Source organism: Pecten maximus, chromosome 8 (assembly GCF_902652985.1).
Source record: "Pecten maximus chromosome 8, xPecMax1.1, whole genome shotgun sequence".
NCBI classification, from domain to species: domain Eukaryota; kingdom Metazoa; phylum Mollusca; class Bivalvia; order Pectinida; family Pectinidae; genus Pecten; species Pecten maximus.
Window position 1 is genome coordinate 34,081,012 of NC_047022.1, and position 23,438 is coordinate 34,104,449.

Sequence of the window (23,438 nt, forward strand, 5' to 3'; positions counted from 1 at the left end):
ACCAACATCATACCAATATACCAATATCATATCAATATACCAACATCAGACCAATATACTAACATCATACCAATATACCAACATCAGACCAATATACCAACATCATACCAATATACCAACATCATACCAATATACCAATATACCAACATCAGACCAATATACCAACATCAGACCAATATACCAACATCAGACCAATATACCAACATCATACCAATATACCAACATCATACTAATATTCCAACATCATAACAATATACCAACATCAGACCAATATACCAACATCAGACCAATATACCAACATCATACCAATATACCAACATCATACCAATATACCAACATCATACCAATATACCAACATCAGACCAATATACCAACATCAAACCAATGTACCAACATCATTACAATTGAAGTATAATGGTAGATTTTAAAATAGATCATTATACCAATAATGATTTATTTTAAAATACAGTAGTATGATGTCAAATTAACCTAACATGTTTGTGTCCAAAAGGCAGTATGACACGGACACTGCCCCTGGGTATACGATGCCATTTACATGAGAACTCTGTCTATTTGGACACGAGCTATGTATTTACCTTAGTATTTAGTGATTTGGATAATGTAATTCACATCGTCCCTAGTATATATAGAAGCAGGAGGACAGAGAGAGCCTTAGGACCATAGGCGACTGGTCCTCTGGTCAGTCCTGACCAGTAGGCTAGGCGGGATAGCCATGAAACACTCTCACTGGACATACATTGTACATGTAAACATGCACGTGTGAAGTTTGTTTATAAATAAATATGAAGAAGAAGAGTATACGGCGTCATCCTTCAAATCATCAATTCATCACAACAATCGAAAGCTAATCGTTTTAAAAAAACATTTTATTATACAATATACACACGTCAAGCCAAGGCTATGCTTGGTTTTACCGACTTGGATTATGTAGACATGCATAGATATGAGAAGCAAAAACATCTGTTCTTGAATGAGAGTGTGCAAAGAGAGCTCTCCTGTGTGAGGACAATTATTGTGCTAGGGGTACATCACAGGGCTCACCATTATCTTTGCTGGGGAAATGAAATATGTTTGATATGTAAATATATATATATATATATTTACTTCTAGGGCTTAATCACGAAGTCACTGTTGATTCAAGAATGAACATTTTAAACATTCTTATAGCTATTTTAGCAATTTAGTTTTCGTTTTTTGACGTTTGTTTTTGCTTGGGTTTTTTCGGATAAAAAGATAAAGCGGATGCATGAAAGGATTTGAACAATTCCACTGTCCTTATCGGTACGATCCGTCTTTTTTTACTGTTTTAGCAGGTATACATTAAACATGTATATCATACCAACAAACTCTAAAAATAGTCACTATCTGCTGTGGTGTGTCACTACAATCCCAATAAGTTATGTTTTTCACGATAACCAACTGTTTGCGGCACTACTTGGAATAATTACGCCCGGAATACTGACTGTACATTGTTACAACATATAACTAATGACGACATGGTTTAACACGCCATTTTGATACTACTACAATACATTTCACATACACCAATTATGATACTGTTATAGCATTACGTATTGGCAACATGACGTATCTTGTATCAACTTGATATTATGATAAATAAGGAGAGACTGTATGCGGTAACAACCTACGTCAACTACAGTGGATGGAGTGCAATGTCGGCATACTACCATAACGTTAATTGGCAGTTTGTATTTGACAACATAACAATAGTTTTACATGGTAATAATAATAATAAAAAAACTGTATTTAATTTTTTTAAACGGGACTGATACGTTATAAAGTATGAATGATTTCGATTAGGTGCTCGTCGTAAAAATGGCCATGGACGCCAATTAGCCATAAGTTCTACCTTCACTCAACGTTACACACATTTTGTATGCAGTATTTCCATGAATAATGACTTGTGTTGCTAACCATGATAATTATCTAGAGTACACATATGCAGGATAGCTAGTACTCTAGTTTATTGATGAAGTAGTGGTCATGAAATAATCCCAATTGTAAGCAAACGCCTACAAATGTACTTAGTTTTCCAATCAAGGAAGATATGAACAAACTGGAATATTGACATCAATTAGTGAGATGTTTTTCAAACTTTGAATTCTAAAATATATGCCACATTAATCACTGAAGACGGAGAAAGCAGATGTGTTGCATTTAAGAAATGGAAAGTTTAACATTGAAAAATCAAAATATTTCCACAAATCATACAATTTACTGTTAATCCGTACACACTGCAAATCAAGGTCGGAATTTTTTAATCCATATTCTACTAATCCATCCTCTGGTGCACCAGATGTCACAATGTCACAAAGATCCAGGCCTGTATAAAGTCTTGGCTAGACTACCAGCAACAAAATCCGGATTTTTGAGAATTCTCATAAGTCATCAGAGATATGGTTAGTCCGTAAGATTGCTCTAAGCTACATTTGACTTGTCTAAAATGGATCAATGTACAATTGTACAAATAGTTGTCATTGTTACCTGTCACGTCTGGTTTTCTTTGCAAACATGGGATATCTTAGTGTTCCCTTTATTAGATGTATTGTCTGACCTGACGGTGATATCTTGTAAGCTCGGGCAAATCAATACAATTTGTTGTTCTCTAAATGAAGCTTTTAAACAGCTCTGATTTTTACAATACATCTATTCTTCTTCTATTATTTCGTAGTGATAAGTGAGGCAAACATAAAGCTGACAATAAATGTCATCCCAGTATAACGTCTACGTCTGTACACCTTTTACCTTAACTCATATGATTTCTGTCGGGAACTTGTAAGATGCATTGATTGAGTGCTGTCGAACATGTGTGTCGCCTTGAAGAAATGAAGAAAAGAAATAAAAATGGGATAATGATTATACATATGCATTGTGAATGTCGCTAACATTGCTTGGCTTAAAAAAAAAAAACAAAAAAAAACAACAAATAAACAAATAAACAAGATGATAATAATACATATTCATTGTTAATGTCGCTATGATTATACTGTACTTGGCTTAAAAAAAGATAATAATTATACACGTTCATTGTAAAACTCGGTAAGATTACTTGGCTTAATAAAAAAAGAAAAGAAAAGAAGAAGAAAAAAAACCCACCAGAAGAGGTCGCCTTAATGTAAACATATTTCGGGAGTAAGTATGAAACGCTTGGACAAATCCCTGGCACAATTGATATGCATTTTTACTAGTCGCCTTCAACCTGCCACAATCCTTGTGTTGATAATTACAATATTACGATACTTGGAATTAATATTCTTCAAATGGTTAATACAAGTGCTTTATTACATATTGAATATACAGTATTTTTCAATATGACATTGCTCTTCATCAGAGTCACGACAGTGAACATGGCCTCACTCTGAAGGGTGTGCATACAGCACTGTTCTCTATTACCAAATGCAACCAATTATACTTCTCTGTTGGTTTGTATTTTATACGTCATCACAACAACCAGTATTATATTAGGACGGGTGTCAAGCAGACAGAGGAAAGCAAAGCACATAAATATAGTTACAATTTCCCGGCCAGTGCTGCAGAAGCATATGGCATAGAGCTTTTGTCGATGTTTTGGATGCAGCTGGCGTTAAAAGATATTTCCTGTAGAAAATTAAGCTTTTCACAGAGGGGTCCCGAATTGCTCAAACTAGCATCCTTCCTTTAGCAATTTATATACAGTTATATTGTGCTTCTTTGAGTTTCATTGTATAGTTACGATACCATACATTAGTATCCTCGGCCAGACTCGTCAGAAATACTATCTCGTAAAGGTATAATCATAACGGCGGCAAACATCGCCAGGTGGTCTCATTAACGGCATAGCAGTACACATAACAATAGAAAAATAAAACCTGGAACAATACGTGTAGTTACAGTATGTGTACTCTTTTTTCTGCTGGAGACATGGATCTTGTCGACTGGTTTGGCATACATCTCATTGTAAACAGTATCAGCTCTCATGGTTATGTTATGTTCAACTTTCAAAAGCGGATGAGCTTTCAACTACAATATGGTGATCAACTAGGTAGACACAAACGCATCTTAGAAGTATGTGTTATACTCTAGTATGTGGGTTCAAGGTATTTCAAATATCGGCGGGTCTTGGAATAGACACGGTTTTTATCATACGTTTGCAGCGGATATCAGCATTACTCTGTTAGCATAACTTATAAAAAATAAAAAAAGGAATGTTGATTAAATGTAATTTAATAAAAAATAACTTTTCAACATTCTAATGTCAAAATTTATCATTATAACTGATTTTAAAAAACATCATGAATAAAACTGTGAAATTCGAACTGAGCGTGTTTTTAGGTAGAGATTGTGCTAACGCCTTTCGTTACTTTTGAGATGGAAACACCGTATGTAAAGCTCTTTGTGTTCTTACGTACTGCCGCCCATAATTTGATCAATACGGTGAGGTCCCTGTATATATCTATATAATGTGTTGAGACAACCTCTACATTGTATGTTTGTTTTAATCTGGGTTAAAACGAAATGTTGTGATGTGGTGTTCTCATTAACGGTGACGAACATATTCGTATTTTATATTACGCCACAAACAAACATGTCTTTGGCAACTTGTCTAAATCGCATGACTACAAAAATGTGAGGTAGCCAAGATGTCTGTGTTACGGACAGGTAATTAACGGAAAGATGGAGGTAAATACAGCAAACACTGTCAGACATTCTGATGTGAAAGTGCTTGTATATCCCTCTTTAGCAATAGCAAAACGCTGACATTAGTACGAACACCGCATCTCTAGCCTCTATGTATGTCTACTGTTTTTATGTGACCTGCGTTATACAAACATGCTGTACTTAGTAAGAGAAAGGTAAATTGATTCTGGGTTACATGTTGTAGGAACCCGACGTAGTCCAGAAAGTTCCAGCTCCTATGTAGTAATAGTCCTCAATCTCTGATAGAAAACAAAGTTCCAGCTCCTATGTAGTAATAGTCCTCAATCTCTGATAGAAAACAAAGTTTCAGCTCCTGTATAATAAGGTCCCCCGTCATTGTGTTAAAAAAGGTTCCAGCTCCTGAGAGCCTGGAATTTATCGTTGTTTTTATACGGCCGCGTCACGAAACGTATCCGTTTTGTGTCTGAATCATCGCCACGATAAAACAATAATGTATTCTCCGAGAAACAGATAAACACATGTCACATAACAAAGGACAGAATTGTGAAATAGTTCATTTTAGATGGCCGTACATGATTTACTAATGATCATTGCCTTTCCCATTTCCCGATGGTTCATTTTGTAACATCTTATACATGCCATGCATGTGTATTGTCATTACTTCTGACGTGTAACAAGTTATACTTTTTTGCTTATTAAAGATTTATTGCGTTTGGAATAATGTTGTGCGTGTGTTCAAAATTCATTGGCGGATTATTTTAGAGGAGAACCAGCTTATAGAAGCAGACGTTACGTATGGAGAAATATTCTTACTGCCACAATAAAAACGTATTACCTGGCTGGTCGATCAAGGAGCTGGGATAGAGCTACGTAAGGCCAAGTTATTACTGAAAAGGGTTCCATTGAAAATAATGGCTTTACTGATCAGTTTCCCGTGTAATAGGAAGGGCTCTTATCCCCTCTTTACATTATCTTCTGAACAGGAATAGATGTTAAAGTAAGATGATCCAAATATATTTTTTCTTTCAACATGTTGTCAATACCACCGACATACCTACAACTTGTATATGCTCAGATTACAGTGATTGCCGAGCATTCTCGGCAGACAGAAGTTCAAATCTTATCTAATATAACAGACCAGTTAGAATAACAGTCGAGCAGTTTTATCCTGTGTACATGTTTGTTTCACGCAGTTAGTTTGAATTACAGAAACCATGTCAAGATACAATAAAACATTGATCCCCAAACCGAAGTCAGGAAGCGTATGTATACTGCAATACCAACCATGTATGCGGGATTAGTATATTTCAATTTAACTAATTGATTGTATTTTATCATTGTATGGTTTGGCGTCGAATGTTAAAAAAGCAAAAGAAAAAAATCATTAAAATCCCGAGACACCATATCGGTAAAAACCTTGTCAGATTGTTATCGTCACAATGAACATCGACCACAGGCACAGTATTATGTTATACAATTGTATAATCAGTGGACCAAGTCGTTACATTACCCATCTCTGCTACAGTGTCCCTTCATTATCAGACCAAGTCGTTATATTACCCATCTCTGCTAAAGTGTCCCTTCATTATCAGACCAAGTCGTTACATTACCCATCTCTGCTAAAGTGTCCCTTCATTATCAGACCCAGTCGTTATATTACCCCGCTCTGCTAAAGTGTCCCTTCATTATCAGACAAAGTCGTTACATTACCCATCTCTGCTACAGTGTCCCTTCATTATCAGACCCAGTCGTTACATTACCCACTCTGCTACAGTGTCCCTTCATTTTCGGACCCAGTCGTTATATTACCCCGCTCTGCCACAGTGTCCCTTCATTTTCGGACCCAGTCGTTATATTACCCCGCTCTGCCACAGTGTCCCTTCATTATCAGACCCAGTCGTTATATTACCCCGCTCTGCCACAGTGTCCCTTCATTTTCGGACCCAGTCGTTATATTACCCCGCTCTGCCACAGTGTCCCTTCATTATCAGACCCAGTCGTTATATTACCCCGCTCTGCTACAGTGTCCCTTCATTTTCGGACCCAGTCGTTATGCTATCAATCTCTGCTAGCGTCCCCTCATCAGCGGACCAGGTCGTTATATTACCCATCTCTGCTACCTTGTCCCTTCATTTTCGGACCCAGTATTTATATTACCAAGATCTATATCAGAGTCCATTCATCAGTGGACCAAAAATGAAACAAAAGGTTGACAAATTAAGAAATAGAGCAAAACGAATATAAGAGCTAAGTGGATGCAAAAAAAGGAGGACAAAAGCGGGAATTAATGATATATCAAATACAGGTTGGTAAGTAATACCAAATACAGAAACAACAACATGATGGTTAGTAATACCAAATACAGAAACAACAACATGATGGTAAGTAATACCAAATACAGAAATAACAACATGATGGTAAGTAATACCAAATACAGAAATAACAACATGATGGTAAGTAATACCAAATACAGAAATAACAACCATGATGGTAAGTAATACCAAATACATAAATAACAACCAGTTGGTAAGTAATACCAAATACATAAACAACAACATGATGGTTAGTAATACCAAATGCAGAAACAACAACAGGTTGGTTAGTAATACCAAATACAGAAAACAACAACAGGTTGGTTAGTAATACCAAATACAGAAACAACAACATGATGATTAGTAATACCAAATACAGAAACAACAACAGGTTGGTTAATTAATACCAAATACAGAAACAACAACAGGTTGGTAAGTAATACCAAATACAGAAACAACAACAGGTTTGTAAGTAATACCAAATACAGAAACAACAACAGGTTGGTTAGTTATAACAAATACAGAAACAACGACAGGTTGGTAAGTGATACCAAATACAGAAACAACAACAGGTTGGTTAGTAATACCAAATACATAAACAACAACATGATGGTTAGTAATACAAAATACAGAAACAACAACATGATGGTTAGTAATACCAAATACAGAAACAACAACAGACTGGTAAGTAAAACCAAATACAGAAACAACAACAGGTTGGTTAGTAATACCAAATACAGAAACAACAACAGGTTTATTAGTAATACCAAATACAGAAACAACAGGTCGGTAAGATATAACAAAAGACAAAAACAACGACAGGTTGGTAGTAATACCAAACACAGAAACAACAACAGATTGTTAAGTAATACCAAATACCGAAACAACAACAGATTTGTTTGAAATACCAAATACAGAAACAACATCAGGTTGTTGAGTAATACCAAATACAAAACAACAACAGGTTGGTGAGTAATACCAAATACAGAAACAACAACAGGTTGGTGAGTAATACCAAATACAAAACAACAACAGGTTGGTGAGTAATACCAAATACAAAACAACAACAGGTTGGTGAGTAATACCAAATACAAAACAACAACAGGTTGGTGAGTAATACCAAATACAAAACAACAACAGGTTGGTGAGTAATACCAAATACAGAAACAACAATAGATTGGTTAGTAATACCAAATACAGAAACAACGACAGGTTGGTAAGTAATACCAAATACAGAAACAACAACAGATTGGTTAGTAATACCAAATACAGAAACAACAACAGATTGGTGAGTAATACCAAATACAAAACAACAACAGGTTGGTGAGTAATACCAAATACAGAAACAACGACAGGTTGGTAAGTAATACCAAATACAGAAACAACAACAGATTGGTTAGTAATACCAAATACAAAACAACAACAGGTTGGTGAGTAATACCAAATACAAAACAACAACAGGTTGGTGAGTAATACCAAATACAGAAACAATAAGTTAGTTGATATTATCTTCTGTATCAATACAAAACTACAATCATTCTAACTCGTTGTTCAATGGGCCTAACTCGATGGTCATTATCATTGTATTACTGTTGACTGTCACTTCACCCTAACATCATGTCACAGAGACACATAGATAATCATCATCGCCAATTATACTTACTGGAGGGATGGTTAGGTCCCTTGTGCATATCATTCAATGCTAAGCATCACAGAGGGAGAATCGGATACCACATTTAATTATATGACCTCGATATATTACGGTCCGAGGTAAAACACCAATCAGTCATATGGGGATAAAACGGCCAGAGCAGTTATTTAAAGAGAGACATCACAACCCCCGCCTAAAGGAAATGGTTGGTTAAGAACAGAACGATCGCGTTGTCATGTACAGATGTACCTGAGACATGTATGTCTATCATGTAGGTACACTGTCAAAGTCATCATTAAATGTCTGTTTATACGATGGTGAAATTGTTGTATTCCTCTGACAGTAATCCCTTCTGGTTAGCTAATCAAAAGTATCATTTTCACAATGCAATGAACCTTGTGTGTCGTTAATCAGAAAAGTACTCTCAGGAAAATACGTTATATAGTGTTTTGTTTGTATTCCAGAGAATGTCTACAATTATATACCAAGTAGAAAAACACGTTCGAGGTTAATATATCCTCATATATCTATATCAGCTGTGACGTCCTGATCGATAACACAAAAGCTGAAAGGTCAAGGTTAAATAATACGTCTGTTCACTTCTGACATGACTGGTTCTGAACACATGGCGTCAGCACCAGTATGTTATTGGGATGACTTTCGATCTTAAGTTATGTTTTAATTTCTTTATAAACACAGAAGATTAATTTAAGGTAAAACTTAATAAACTATCCATGGATACATGAATACACATGTTTTATACGACTGAATAATGGTCAGATTGTAGTGTTGTCACACTGTAACTACATATGTACCAGGTAGGTCATTATCCCTCAACGACGACTTACCGATATATCGAAATGTAAACCCTTTGTATTGACCATCATTCAACAGGTTAAACTCAGTTGATGTGGTTGTTTTAATGGACATAATTATTGTACTTTACATTTTATATCAATATTAGTTTTGTGCTGTCTCGCAGCTTACATCATTTTCCCCTTTTCTCCAAAAATGTGTATGAAGGCTTGCCAGGGATTTTTTTCCTCTCTCAATATATGTGTAACACTTTTACACAGTGTATAATCGATTTGTACTACTAGCTGCGAAATTTGAGTTTGTACGCGTAGCTGTGAGTTATGAAGCGGTGAAACGATCACATGGCGCTCATTCTGCGTTGGACACAGTCAAGTTCAACACTTATTCATATGTCTTTTTGTGTACCAATTTTTAAAAAAGCTTACCATAGTGTAAAGATAGATAATGTATGCATCACTTGCTAATTTCTTAGCAACGTAAGTTATATATTTCACGTAAAATATCTCCTCTGATCCGAAAAAACTCACAGCCAAAAACCACCAACACCAGGGAAGAGATCATATTGATAAAAGAACGAATGGTTTTAGACATCCATAAACATCGGAATCCGTTCCGTAATTATGTTCAGATATATATAGCAAAAATGTGCATGCATGATTGTGACTGAAATATGAATAATACGAGATCAAATACATGCTCATGCGACAAAAAATTGTACGATCAGCTGTAAGGTTTGTGTACGATCAGCTGCTGAAATGACGAGTTATTTTTGTACGATCAGTTGATATTATTTAGAATTAATTTAGTGTATTTGCCCTCTTTGCAGACATCACACTTGACATCCAAGAACTGATGGCAGCCACATTTGCATGTTATTATTGTGCGGACAAATTCAATTTTGCAGAAACAATTGACCACGCCATTACTAACCACAGTAACTCTATACTAAAAGTGAAAATCTTAACCACGGACACAAGCTTATTGAGAACACAAAAAACTACAACATCATCCCTGCAGATTTGGAAGACAAAATTATTGTCCCAAACAACAGTGAAAATTTCTAGGCGCCTTTCAACTTTATCTCCTTGGCAAACGCTGAAAAAATTTAGATGGCAGTCGACCCCTAAGAAATTAGACTTCGAAACTGCAAAAGAATTGGTAGAGGATCAAACCGATGTTCAAGCAAGTAATGATTTAGACCAAACGTTACACAATTCCTTTGCCAACATATCTATCAATGAGGCGTCGAAGGAAGAAACGCCTAATGACGTACACTTTGTGGAAGAAACCGCGACATCTTTCGAATCGGTTTTCTTCGAAAAATCTCAAGTGTTTGAAGATGAACCTTTAACAGTTCTTACTGAAATGCTACCGGATGTTATTGATACTCTGAAAATCTCTGGACATTTAGAAACATACATTAAGTTCAATAAACTAATAGTAGAACAAAAACTACCAATGAGAAATATTGCATACTTGTTATTCCAGGACGTTGTTCAGTGGTACTCTTTGGAAGACACCCGTTTGATGAGATACTCGCCAGCCGTTAAGCAGTTTTGGAGAATTGGCCTAAAACTTTTTAAAGGGAAATTTTTGAGTTTTATGTCGGGTTTGAAAAATAAGGGACAAGAAATAGATACATCAACTACCATTGACCCAGGTCTTTCAGAGATTAATTTCGCCGTTCCAAACCGAAATTGTCTTGAAGGTACGGATGTATCAAAGGAACTGTCAAATGTCAAGCCTCGAATTATTTATGAAATGATAAAAGTAGTGCATGATGATGGATCGCTGATGCAAACATACAAAGTGTGTTTTGATGGTAAGAAGGTGAACACCGGCATTGACAGTGGTGATATGGGAGATATCAATTTGTGGGGATACGAAGGTCCTCCGACATTATCACAAAGACAAACGGCTCTAAATGATGACCCGAAACTTGTTCAAGAATTTGAGACCATCGTTTTATCATGTGAATGTAGGGAATTGTTTAGTTTAACAGATTCACCGGAGGATATAAAAGAAAATATCGTCACAAATGCTCAAAAGGTGATTACAACTCTTAGCCATCGGTTGAAAGAACTAAGACCTATCAAAACTAAAACAGTTATATCCTTGGAAAAGCTGAAAAAATGTGTATCAATGACACAACAAAGAATAAGTATTCATTTGCAATAAGTGCTGTCAAAACATACATATACCGGCTGGAATCCTGTTTTGCACGAACACTGAACCTTATTGACAATTTGGGACGCATAGTTGCCATTCTACATAATGTTTCTTCACTATATTGCTCCGGCAGGGTGTGTGACCTAGGAAGTCAAAGCAACTATCAGTGTTTATCGGGAATAAACAAACCAAATATCACAAAAATGGAGTTGAAATCGGCCGACACATCCAAAATTCACCAACGAACAGATACCTGGTTCAAGGCTCGTTCATTCGCACGTGTGACTGGGAGTACATGTTTTGATGCTCTTGGATTAGGTGGTCTAAAGAAACAGAAGCAGCATTTTGAATATGTGTTCAAATCTGTGCCAAAGCCGTCTCCTTCTCCAGAAGACGCCAGCTTCATGAAACATGGATCTGACAACGAAATAAATGCCATCGCAACACTAGTGTCAAAAGTCATGCCTGTGTATTTGCCAAAATGTTCATATGTAGAGGAAGGGTGCCGTTGTGTATTTGAAGATGAGGAGTTGCTTCTACTTGTCAGTCCTGATGGTAGCATCAGAAATACAAACGATGAAACATTGGAACCTGCATTGGAAAGTCAGTTTGCCGTAGAAATCAAATGTCCTTGTCCTGGAAACTTGTACAAACCCCGTGTATATTATGAAATACCATACTATTATGTTCCCCAAATACTTTGCGAGATGGCAGTACAGGACAACGCACCTATCATTTTCATATGTTATAGTTCTGACACAACCGTGGTAATGGAAGCTGAATTTGATGATGATCTTTGGAGGGTAATTACGTCCAAGATTGCTGAATTATACATTGGAAGTGATTGCCAAAGCCCAAACAAACAACAACCAGATATCAAGGAGTTGGAGAATCAGTTGAAGGCGTACGCCAAAAATAAAGTTCGCTTTATAGCGGAAGTTCCTTCTGTGGTGGCAAAAGAATGCAACCATGATCATGTCACGAGCGATACAGCTACACTCAATATTCACTCCAACAAAAACAATTTCAGAGATAGTGTGGCGCCTTCTGAACTTCAAAGGATCTTATTCGACGTCAAAGAAGTGTTGAATGACGCTTTCAACATATCTAGAAATTTGGCAAGTGAGGTGGTGGTCTACCTGATAGCTGACCTTGACAGAATACATGTACCAGAACGGCAACACGCAGTTCCTATAGCATATGCTATGAAAGGCTTTAAAAAATCTGTTCTGAAAGGACCCTTTCCGAAGAGAACAAAATCGACATGCATCTAAACATTTATCACCAAAACAATGACTAAGCATTATAAACTCGAACCGCGAACAAATCTAGTGATTTCACAATGAGTACATTTACAAGTTCATGGTTCTGCAATTGAAAGTAAAACGCCTTTACTGGGATATCGCAGTGAAAAGCAACATTAAGAAAAATCAAATGAAAATATAAATCAAATAATTATGTACTTGGTTTGTCACCATCGGAGAGTTCTTCATCAGCAAATAAAAAAAAAAAACACAAAAAAAAAAATTATCAACACATCAGTAAAATGATTAATGAAGGACACCTGAACATTTTTTTGAGTGATAAGCCAAACTCGAGCGCCATCTGTAAATTTTCCCACAACTTTTTGCAGATGCACGTTCTCTGCTCGTGCACAACCTGTTGGTGTTCTTTTAAGTTTTTTGAACTAGAAAATTCAGTGGAACAGACTGGGCAGTGATATTTCTCTCTTTCTTCAGTACTACCACACACCTTTACATGATTAATTAAGCTGCTTTTGAACCTGAAAGTTGCCTTGCATTTGGGACAACTTTCTTCTAGTGCCTTATCGTGCGACGCAAGGTGCCCTCTATAGTTCCAAAGACTATTGTAGCCTTTTTCGCAAACCCCGCAAGTAAAGCGAAACTGCTGTTTGTGGTCTCGATTGACATGTTGTCGGAGACCTTCACTCGTTTTAAATTGCTTTCCACATTCAGAGCAAAGATGGTCCTTTGACGCAGTAGATGATTTAGGAGGCTCAGGCTGAGCAGATGTACTGGTGTGAGTTCGTTCATGGCGCTTTATGTTGTACCTTCGCTTACTTGTATAGTTACAATACTTGCAACTTAGCTCTGTTTCTATCGTCTCCTCATGAAAACTTTCATCCACACCTTCTACCTCAAAAGAGTCATCCATTCTACAAGAAATGAAAATGTTTAAGCTTACTGCTGCTCACAACTGGTTGTACACACAACTCACAGCTAGGATTACAAAACATATTCCCATGTACACATAAACCGGACAGCTGACCGTACAGTTTGCAAATGAAACCACGGGGAAAGAAAGTTATACAATTTCCAATATATAATAGGTCAGCTTTATATAGAACCTAGAATATGTCTACTAATAACTGCAAATGTTATATATATATCCAAACTTCCAATTGATTCGTTAGTTTTAACATAGAATGAAGATTTTCGATTGATGACATTGATTTTACCAGTGAGCATAGATTACTTTCGCTTTCAAAAAAAGTGTTGATATGTCGTTTGTTCTAAACATACATTAAGATTGAACATAAACGAAGATGGTAAGTTCTCTAGTGGACCACATGTCAGCATGCATTGCTGGAAATGCGTATTGAAATTGTAGAATTTACCTTCTAAACTACCAGCCCTGCTGCCGCCGTGTTCAAAATGTACCGCTTCGCAACTCACAGCTACACGTACAAAACTCAAATTTCACAGCTAGTAGTACAAATCGATTATACACTGTGCTTTTATGCTTCATCATAAATATCAGTCCTAGACGTTTTCGTCAGTTAGATTTACTAGTTGATTGAGAGTAAACGTCAGTTGTGTTTGACGCGTTTTATATGATAACTGTGATGAAAACCGTATGCGAAACCTTGTTGTAAAGACGAGAGCAATTCGAATTCGATGTCAAATATTATACCCGCTCTACTAACAAAAACCTATTTTAAAACCTCATAGTTTTCACGCTGTATACTAAACATATAGGATCATTTTCATTTCACATGAAATTTTGTAAAACGATTCTTAGATGTTTATATTGTTTCGAGCCTTTTTAAGTAAAAATCAATACTTCGGGACTAATCAACCTAAAATTCTTTTTATTACATTTTTACCAGCGAAATATGAGAATTCGTCAATTTGACAAAAGACAGTAATAACTGTGGTGATGATATGAAAAATAACGGTGATGATAAAATATTTGTACTGTTTTGACGAATCGGAACGGTGCTTCTATTTTTACTACGTAGATTTGTTTGCCCTTTAGAAAATTAAATAGAAAGAAAATTGAATAGTTTCCCGTTGAATATGATATATGTTTCACTCGTATGACAGAATATATAGATGTATATATATGTGTGTGTGTGTGTGTTTATCACATTACACAGAAAACGTACATTTTGACAGGTTTTCAAGTCCAAATGTGAAGGCCATAATCAAGCGGGAATAGCTGTTTTGTTGTGCCACTTATTCCTAACACCACCTCATGGTCTTTGTCATGTTGTCACTTCTGACTGGCACAGCCACAGACAAACGCTCCAGGATATATTACGGAAATACATACATGTATGCCAAAGTATTACCCAAGTGATTACACTGGATAACAGGCCTATTAACAGATGAATATATGACGTTTTCTTCTTGGATATCGAACTTTTTGCTCGAAAGATAACAGAGGGTCGTCGCATATTTAGCAAAGTCTTAATCAAACCATGTGATAAGCGGTGTACCACAGGGATAGGTTTTGGGACCACTTTTATTTGTTATCAATATAGATAAAATGCCAAAAGTCACAAGTCCCAGAACGAATATATTCCTTTTCGCGGACGATACAAAGGCATTTAGGGCAATCAATGAAGTGGCAGACTGTTAGATTGTACAGCAGGATATCTTTGATCTACCAGTAATCCAAAGTCTGGCAACTTCGTTTTCACTCAAAAAAAAAAAAAAAAAGATGTGTGTGGGGAATTCAAATATAGATCAAATTGATTACAACCTCAGAAAAGATGAAGGAGCACTAGTAACAAAAAAGTACTTGGGCTGAAGGACCTACCATATTCCACAAGATTACAAAAACAAAATGTTCCAACACTATCATATAGGAGATCACATGGCGATATGATAGAGGTCTACAAAATACTATCCGGAAAATATGATTGTGAAGTGTCAGATATTTTTTTTTAAATCAGGAATGGTTCATCAACATGGCAGCATGACCTCAAGATCTATAACAAAAATTTCAAGATAAAATGTTAGAAAATATTCAGAACTGTCGGTGTTTGGAACACTCTCCCGTCGAATGTAGTAAATACAAACACTGTCAAGGCATTTGAATAAAAGAAATAGCGTTTTAAAGAGTGAATCGAATTGTGAATGCTCCATTTATAATATGTTATTTGTTTCAGAGCTGATTGTCAAAGGAATACAATTTCCTACTTTTGTCAGAATAGAATTTATGTATAAATGATCTACCACAGAAGTAAACTATATAGCGAAAGAATAAAGACATTGCTTGATGGTAAGCTGTGATGTGGACTTTTATTGTCTCTGAGGTTGGCAGTTACCCACTGTTATGTTGGTAATGGCAATAGTTCAAAATATAAACTTACGTTGTATTCAATGTAAATGCATATCTTTCATATCTTAACATCATATAATTAATTTTTCTTTGTTTTCATGGTAAATACTCAAATGTGATTTGTCGAAAAATTCTTTTCATTCTTCTATGAAAGAAATTCCGAGAATGGCGCGAAAAATGTGACGTCACAATACGACAATTGACGTTGCGTATTGATTTGAGAAAAAGAATCCTATTTAAAGCCAGTAAAATTGTACATAAAACATGTTTTAAATTAGAAAATCATTTTCAAAAATTAATTATAAGCGTTGATGTCAATTATTTTTTAGTTTCATCGGGGTATGAAACAAATTTTGTTTGCAAACTTCTGTAAGACTCTGCTACGCGGATTCATACAGTTTGCAAATAAAATTTGTTTCATATCCCCGATGAAACTAAAAAAAAATGACATCAATGCTTAATTGAAGTCATTTTTTCGTTTGCTGAAATTCTCTCCCGTTTTTTTCACAATTTTGGCCAATGGCAATACTGTCGTTCAAGGACGAAACAGGTCTATGACGTCGTCCTATATTCATCTATATTCATCATTCATTTGGCTCTCGCTATAATGCACATCTATAACCAAACTCAAAGGATGGGTTATGTATTTTTGTACTTTTTGTATCATACTTTGTATACCTGTAATTCAGGTGGAACTACGATTTCCTTTTTTATACCACGTACCCCGGATGTAAACTACACCGACTGTATTTGTAGACTGAAACAGATGAACTATTCTCCGATCTATAACATTATGTATTCAGCATTGTAAATGTACCTATTTCGCCCCGGATGAAATATTGCCAGTTTTTATATCCCGATGTAGTATAGTATACATCCCTAAAAGTAGCAAACTATGGCACTTTGTTGCCTGTATCCCTGGAGGAAGGACAAACACTTTTAGTCTGCATTTCTACTCCAGGAGCATGGCATTAGAAGGTATAATAATTCTGAGAAGACATGTTTTATCGTCATAGTTTCGAGGACTTTACTTATTCCCGTGAGATATTGTTTAACAGCTGTACAAATCCATGATATCTACTGGGACAATGCAAACAGGATTGTTGCACACATGTGTGAATTATTCAGATTCTAAAACGCTAGCACAGCACCACTAAAACTAATGTCTGTTTTCTATTAACTTCGTATGTGACATAAAGATAGATAGGAGGATTCTAGTAGAGAATCAATATGAATATTTATGAGAGAAAGTCAGTCGGCAAAATGGCTTTCGCTGTAAGTTGATGCTGACAATACTGTTATGTGACAGCGCTTTTTGCCTAAAAGCACATATCTAAATGGCAACGTTTGCATTTGACTATAAGATATGCTCCAAAACACCACACACAAAATGGTAAGGATATAAAACGTCTACTTTTTCCTCGGCCAGTCAATTTCCAGCCTGTCAGAGCGTGTGGGATTTTTGTTTTTGTTTTCCCCTTGTGTGATGTTAGGGATATATAGAATATCCAGTAGTGGAAATAGTTTCATTTAGAAAGGTTTCCAAATAAGCAAACCCAATATAAAATGCTAACTTGCTAGTCAGTTATTATACACAAATAAAAAGGCGTTATTGACATCGACACTAACCTCACCTGATGATCCTAGTTGAAAAACGAATTCATGCTGAAGTTAGAGTGGTTTTAATAGTTTCCATCTGCCTGTATTTGTTAGTAGATATTCACGGCGTCCGTGTTTATCATGGCCTTCTAATTCAGTCGCAAACAGCAACAAACGGAGAAGATCTTAAGTCCAACAAGAAACATTTCAACTAGCTTTACTAAAGTGCGTCAAAGTTCAGAGCTGCAAAGCAATGTTTTGCCTGAATGGAATACTTGTCATACCTGTTTAATGTTCTTTTTATAATGTACCAATCGTTTCAGATTATAAACGTTCTTAACAAGTCATACATAATTGGCTCTTCATCGGATAGATCGGAAATTCGACCGAGGTAACGTGAGCAGGAGTGAAATTGAGGTTAAAGGTTAAGTTATAGTTTATCGTAACATTTTGTTATAAATGTGAAAGACTGTTGGTCATTTCCAAAGTAGAACGAGTCACTGTGTTATAGAGTAGATGTTTATTTAGACTGTCTAATATTCTACCAACGAATCATTTATGGACAGTGCCTGCTTGAATGGGGGGAAATCAGGGCTACCTGGCCGTGCTATTTAACTGTAATGTGGTATGGCCATTGGTGTAGCATTTTGACGTTAGTCATGGCCAGAGGACAGAGCCAAGAACTTTGCATTACAGCAAACTTCCCTAGACTAGTCGCCTTTGTTTCAAATAACTTTTCTAATTGCTGCCATAATTTGTAGAGGCATGAAAATGAACCATAATCACTTAAATGATTAGTTAGTATTACTCCTGATACCCATAGTATAGTGGACAACCTTGCATAATACCAAGTTGAGTGAATGGGGTAACCTAACAAAATGATGAATAATTTTCACAGGCTGATGTAAATTTGAACATCAATTATAACAGTTTACAGTGTACATGAGGTAAGTGTAGTGATACATTAAATTAGAATAACATGCAGAAGTTTCATAAAAAATGTATAATATACATGTACGCAATCTTGTCAACTTGAACTAATAAAGTTGCAATCACAGTCTATATTTTATACTTTTTTAATTTGAGAAAATTCAAAACCGATAAATTACTTTCTGTGGAATCTGGGTATATTAAAACTAGAAGAAATAGCAAAAACCTTAACTAATCCTGTTTGGAAAGATATCATTTTAGCATGGGCAGAGTATCAGGACGACGACTTATCATCTGTCCTCGAGGAGGATATTTTAAATTATGTACCACTTCCTCTCTTCAGACAGTTCCTTTTGTATGAATCAAATTGAATTAAAACAGTAAAGGATTTTTTAGATAATAACTTTGAATTTCTGCATTTCAATATGGTAAAAATAAAATGCGATAATCTCAATTTTTTCCAATATTTTTCAATAGTTAAAAAGATACAAAAAGAAAAATTAAATCGTGTGAGAAGAGAAAATATTACGGTAAGAAGTACATATTTATTTTAAAAAAGTTATTGAAATGAAAGATATTAAATTTGTCTATAAATCGCTTGTGAAAAAAACCCAATTAAAAAGCAAGAAAAATGGACCAGAAAATTTAATATAAATCGAAATGAAGAATTTGATTGGAATAAAATTTATACCTTAAACTTTACAGTTACTATGGAAACAAAGTTTCTAAATTTACATTTTGAAATTCTTCATAGGCTTTTAACTACAAATACTTTTCTATATCAAATAAATGCAATTGATGATAGTTTATGTTTAACCAGAAATAGTTCCCCCTATACAATTGAAGTATTCCATTGTTCTTTTTCCTCTTTGCAAACAGGTGTTTTAATGTTATATTTGTAACCCCAGTGCATGTGGCATAGGTGAGATTTGGAATTTAATGATTAATAAACACCTTACATTATCTAAACTATCAAAAGGTAATATATATTTAAGGTTTTGTTTATGTGGATACATCATTGTACATTTGTATATGTATATATCTGTATGTATCAGTGAGTGGATGTATGTTTGAGTGTAAGAGTGTGCAATTCAAAATTAAGTCAAATATATATATATATAATGATGACAGTCTAAACTGACCCTTGTGGCAACACAGTGGACTTTCTTTGGTCATGTTTGTTTCTGTGCTGTATATTTTATATAATATTTACAAATATTAACGCATGCAAGTATGTATGATCAGAGTGCACGTGTGAATGAATGTGTAGTGTTGACTGAATGCATTTGTGAATAGGTGTATAGACAGAGTTTATGCATTAATTTACGTTGTTGTAATTACACATATGCAACATGTCTGTTTGTTTATATTCATGTTGTTTTTTCTTTTTGTCTTTTCCGTTTTTTCTTTGTGATGTGTGTTTAGTGTAATGTTGTTTTTTATGTACATGTAGGTATGACAGTGTATATGCTGTATTCGCCTTACCTTTATTCTGAACAAAAATAATTATTTGGAGCTTTGTGACACAGTTTGTGTTCTAAATATGGCGGATATTGTATATATATTGTGATATTTGTGTATTATATAATTATAGATACTCGAATTTCCCTTTTCAGTGTTTGTTCTTTTTACGTTCTTTCTTTCAAGTAAAGAAATGTGCCGTCTATTTTTATTAAGGTTTCCTTTTGGTGAGCATTTGCACACATACATGGTTACATATTATTTTTGAGAATTTTTGGAAATTATATATTTATCGTTGAATTGTGAAATAATATATAAATCAAAAGCTATGTAGTTCTTAAGCATGAATGCGTGTCAATGTAGCTCCCTCATTTTTGCTGGGATAATAAAATTAAATTTCAAACCTTAAAAAAAAAAAACTTTTTAACATGCCAAACATGCCCAATGCACAATTTCCCATACTCGTGAAGATTTTATTATTATTTCACATAGGTGGCTTTAAACAAACAAGGTTGTTATACGAGGGCTGGTTGATAAGTTGTGAACCTCGTGTTGAAGGTGGTAGTCAATGATGTTTTTAAGTCCTCATTTGGCTAGTTTGTATCGACGAGGTAGCACTCTAAAGTAAACAAGACAAGCGGCTTTTGTAAAATGGACAAAATCGGTTAGGGTTAGGATTAGGATGACAGAGTCTGTCATTAACATGGTTGCCATCACGATTGTGGCTTTAGATTGATTGAGCATGGCTTATTCACCTGATCTCGCTCCCTCAGATTTTCATCTATTTCAAAAACTGAAAACAGCAATTTCAGGCACCCTAACCCTAACCCTAACCTTACCCCTAACCGTAACATACAGTGGATGACTTTCTGAACAGCCAAGAAAAGGAGTTCTATAAAAGTGGTATTGAGGCCCTTAAACACCGCTGGCAAAAGTGTATAGATACTGAAAGGGAATAATGTTGAAAAGTAATACAATATGTTCGGCAAACTTCAAATCTTTCAATACGAGGCTCACAACTTACTAATCAGTCCTCGTATAAGCATCAGAACCGGTGTCGGTTTTCATCACTAGCGACTTTTCAGTTCAGCTTGTGATAAATGATAGTAAATCAACGCTTATCAAAGTTAAACCTCTTATAGGAGGAATCAACAAATCTTAACCAAAACAATACGGCGACACACTAAACATCACCCCAGTAAATGTTTGTAGTACAACATATATATCTCCGTAGTCTTTGACATTGAACAGACATCGACGTAACAGCACGAACACATCCTTGAACCATGTTACTGTATCGTAGTGTTACCCAGGGATGAAATATGCCAAAATGTTTGTTTTGTTGGAAACATTACCAATCATTTGCTGCAGATGCTGACGCTTTTCTTTGTAGAATTCCACTACGGTGCGGTGTAGCAGCGAACTATCACACAAATTATCGAACCTTAAAACCGTGCCGTTATGTTCACATGTGTCTATAACACACAATGGAAACATGTGTTTTACCGGACTCGACTTTAGATACGCATAAACACTGATTCTGATTGGATACTATCAAGACATCTGATCATAAGAGGGTTGCTTTGTGAAAACGAATTGTTAAACTGCTGTGGAGTTTGTGGCTTTTTTCAGACCTTTGCATATTTTACCCCAAACTCAGCGGTTGAACAATTTGTCCTAGAAACGTTTTTATTTTTTGCAGTGTTTAAAGCTGTTAATAGTGCCTAATAAAGCATTTTAAATGTTCGAAATGCCTTCCTGTATGTAATATTTGTGTGATATTAATGACAAATGCTAATTGCATTTCAAGGTCAAAATTGAATAAACGATTATACGCATAGGTACTTTGTGCATTATATGTGACATACATGAGCTTATTGTGTACTCTTGCATGTTTTGTCGAAAATAACACACAACTGAACAAATTACAAGTCAACATTAAAGCCAATGGTAAAAATCGTTATACATTGTACATACTGATAATCTATCAAATTGTTTCTATTAAATTGCACCACAGTGATGATTTACTTGCTTTCAAAATATCACTAGATTTGCTATTCAGATGACCCTTAAATGTCTATGAGCAATAGCTTCCTTGAGATATCACATGACCATAAATTTAACCTCACATTTATAAACAAGTTTGTGTCAGTTTTCCAGTACATTTCTTGTAGTACATTTTGGACAATATAGATTTTGTGTCAGAAAAAAACAGGCTAGGGTTTAGTTATATTCACGAGTAAATACATCTGTGGAGTAAATTATGTTTACACTGGCGATTGTTTAAGCTAAGTAAACAGGTAATAATGATACACCAGTCTGTTTGTGGATCATTTCAACCTATAACAAATCTGGAGTTCCCTAATGACATTAAGATAACAAATAATGTCAAATTTGACCTATAACAATATGAACAGGATGAGGTATACAGTGTTGACATACATGTGAGAAGGGGAAAGGCGATAACATGATGGACTCTCTGCGATAGTAGATATCCGAATTTAGGTCTAAATCTACGCGGTTTTACTACGCCTTTATCCAGCATTCTTACTATACCGTTTGTAGTAAATGTACATTCATGACTGCAGTTGTAAGGGGATATATTGTCTACCGCTGAAGTAAAATCTAATGGAATGGGGAGTTTGAAGAACTCCGAAGAGCTTTTTAATAATCTCGAACTATACTCTATACTCTTTACTCTACCATTCCTCATTCCAACCTCAAGGAACCCCTTCGTTGAGAAGATCTTTCTTTCTCTTAACAAGGCGAAGGCGACTCACTCCAAGCACAGGACTTGCACCTACCTCAAACATAGGACTAGTACCTACCTCAAACATAGGACTAGAACCTACCTCACACATAGGACTACGTCCTGCCTCAAAAATAGGACTAGGACCTACCTCAAACATAGGACTAGAACCTACCTCAAACATAGGACTAGGTCCTACCTCAAAAATAGGACCTAGGACCTACCTCAAACATAGGAATATGGCCTCTCTCAAACATAGGACTAGAACCTACTTCAAACAAAGGACTATGACCTACCTCAAACACCCCGAAGATGGTTGGTCAGCGCTAAGGGAGACGTCCCAAAGCCCGAAACTATTATACTAATAATAGGCATGATGTTTTCAACGTCTATTGTTGTTGATTTTCAATATCTAGATAGTAGCAGTTTCCCCTACCTAAAGTATAAACATGTTAGTCTGTTTATCACGTCTGACTAATGA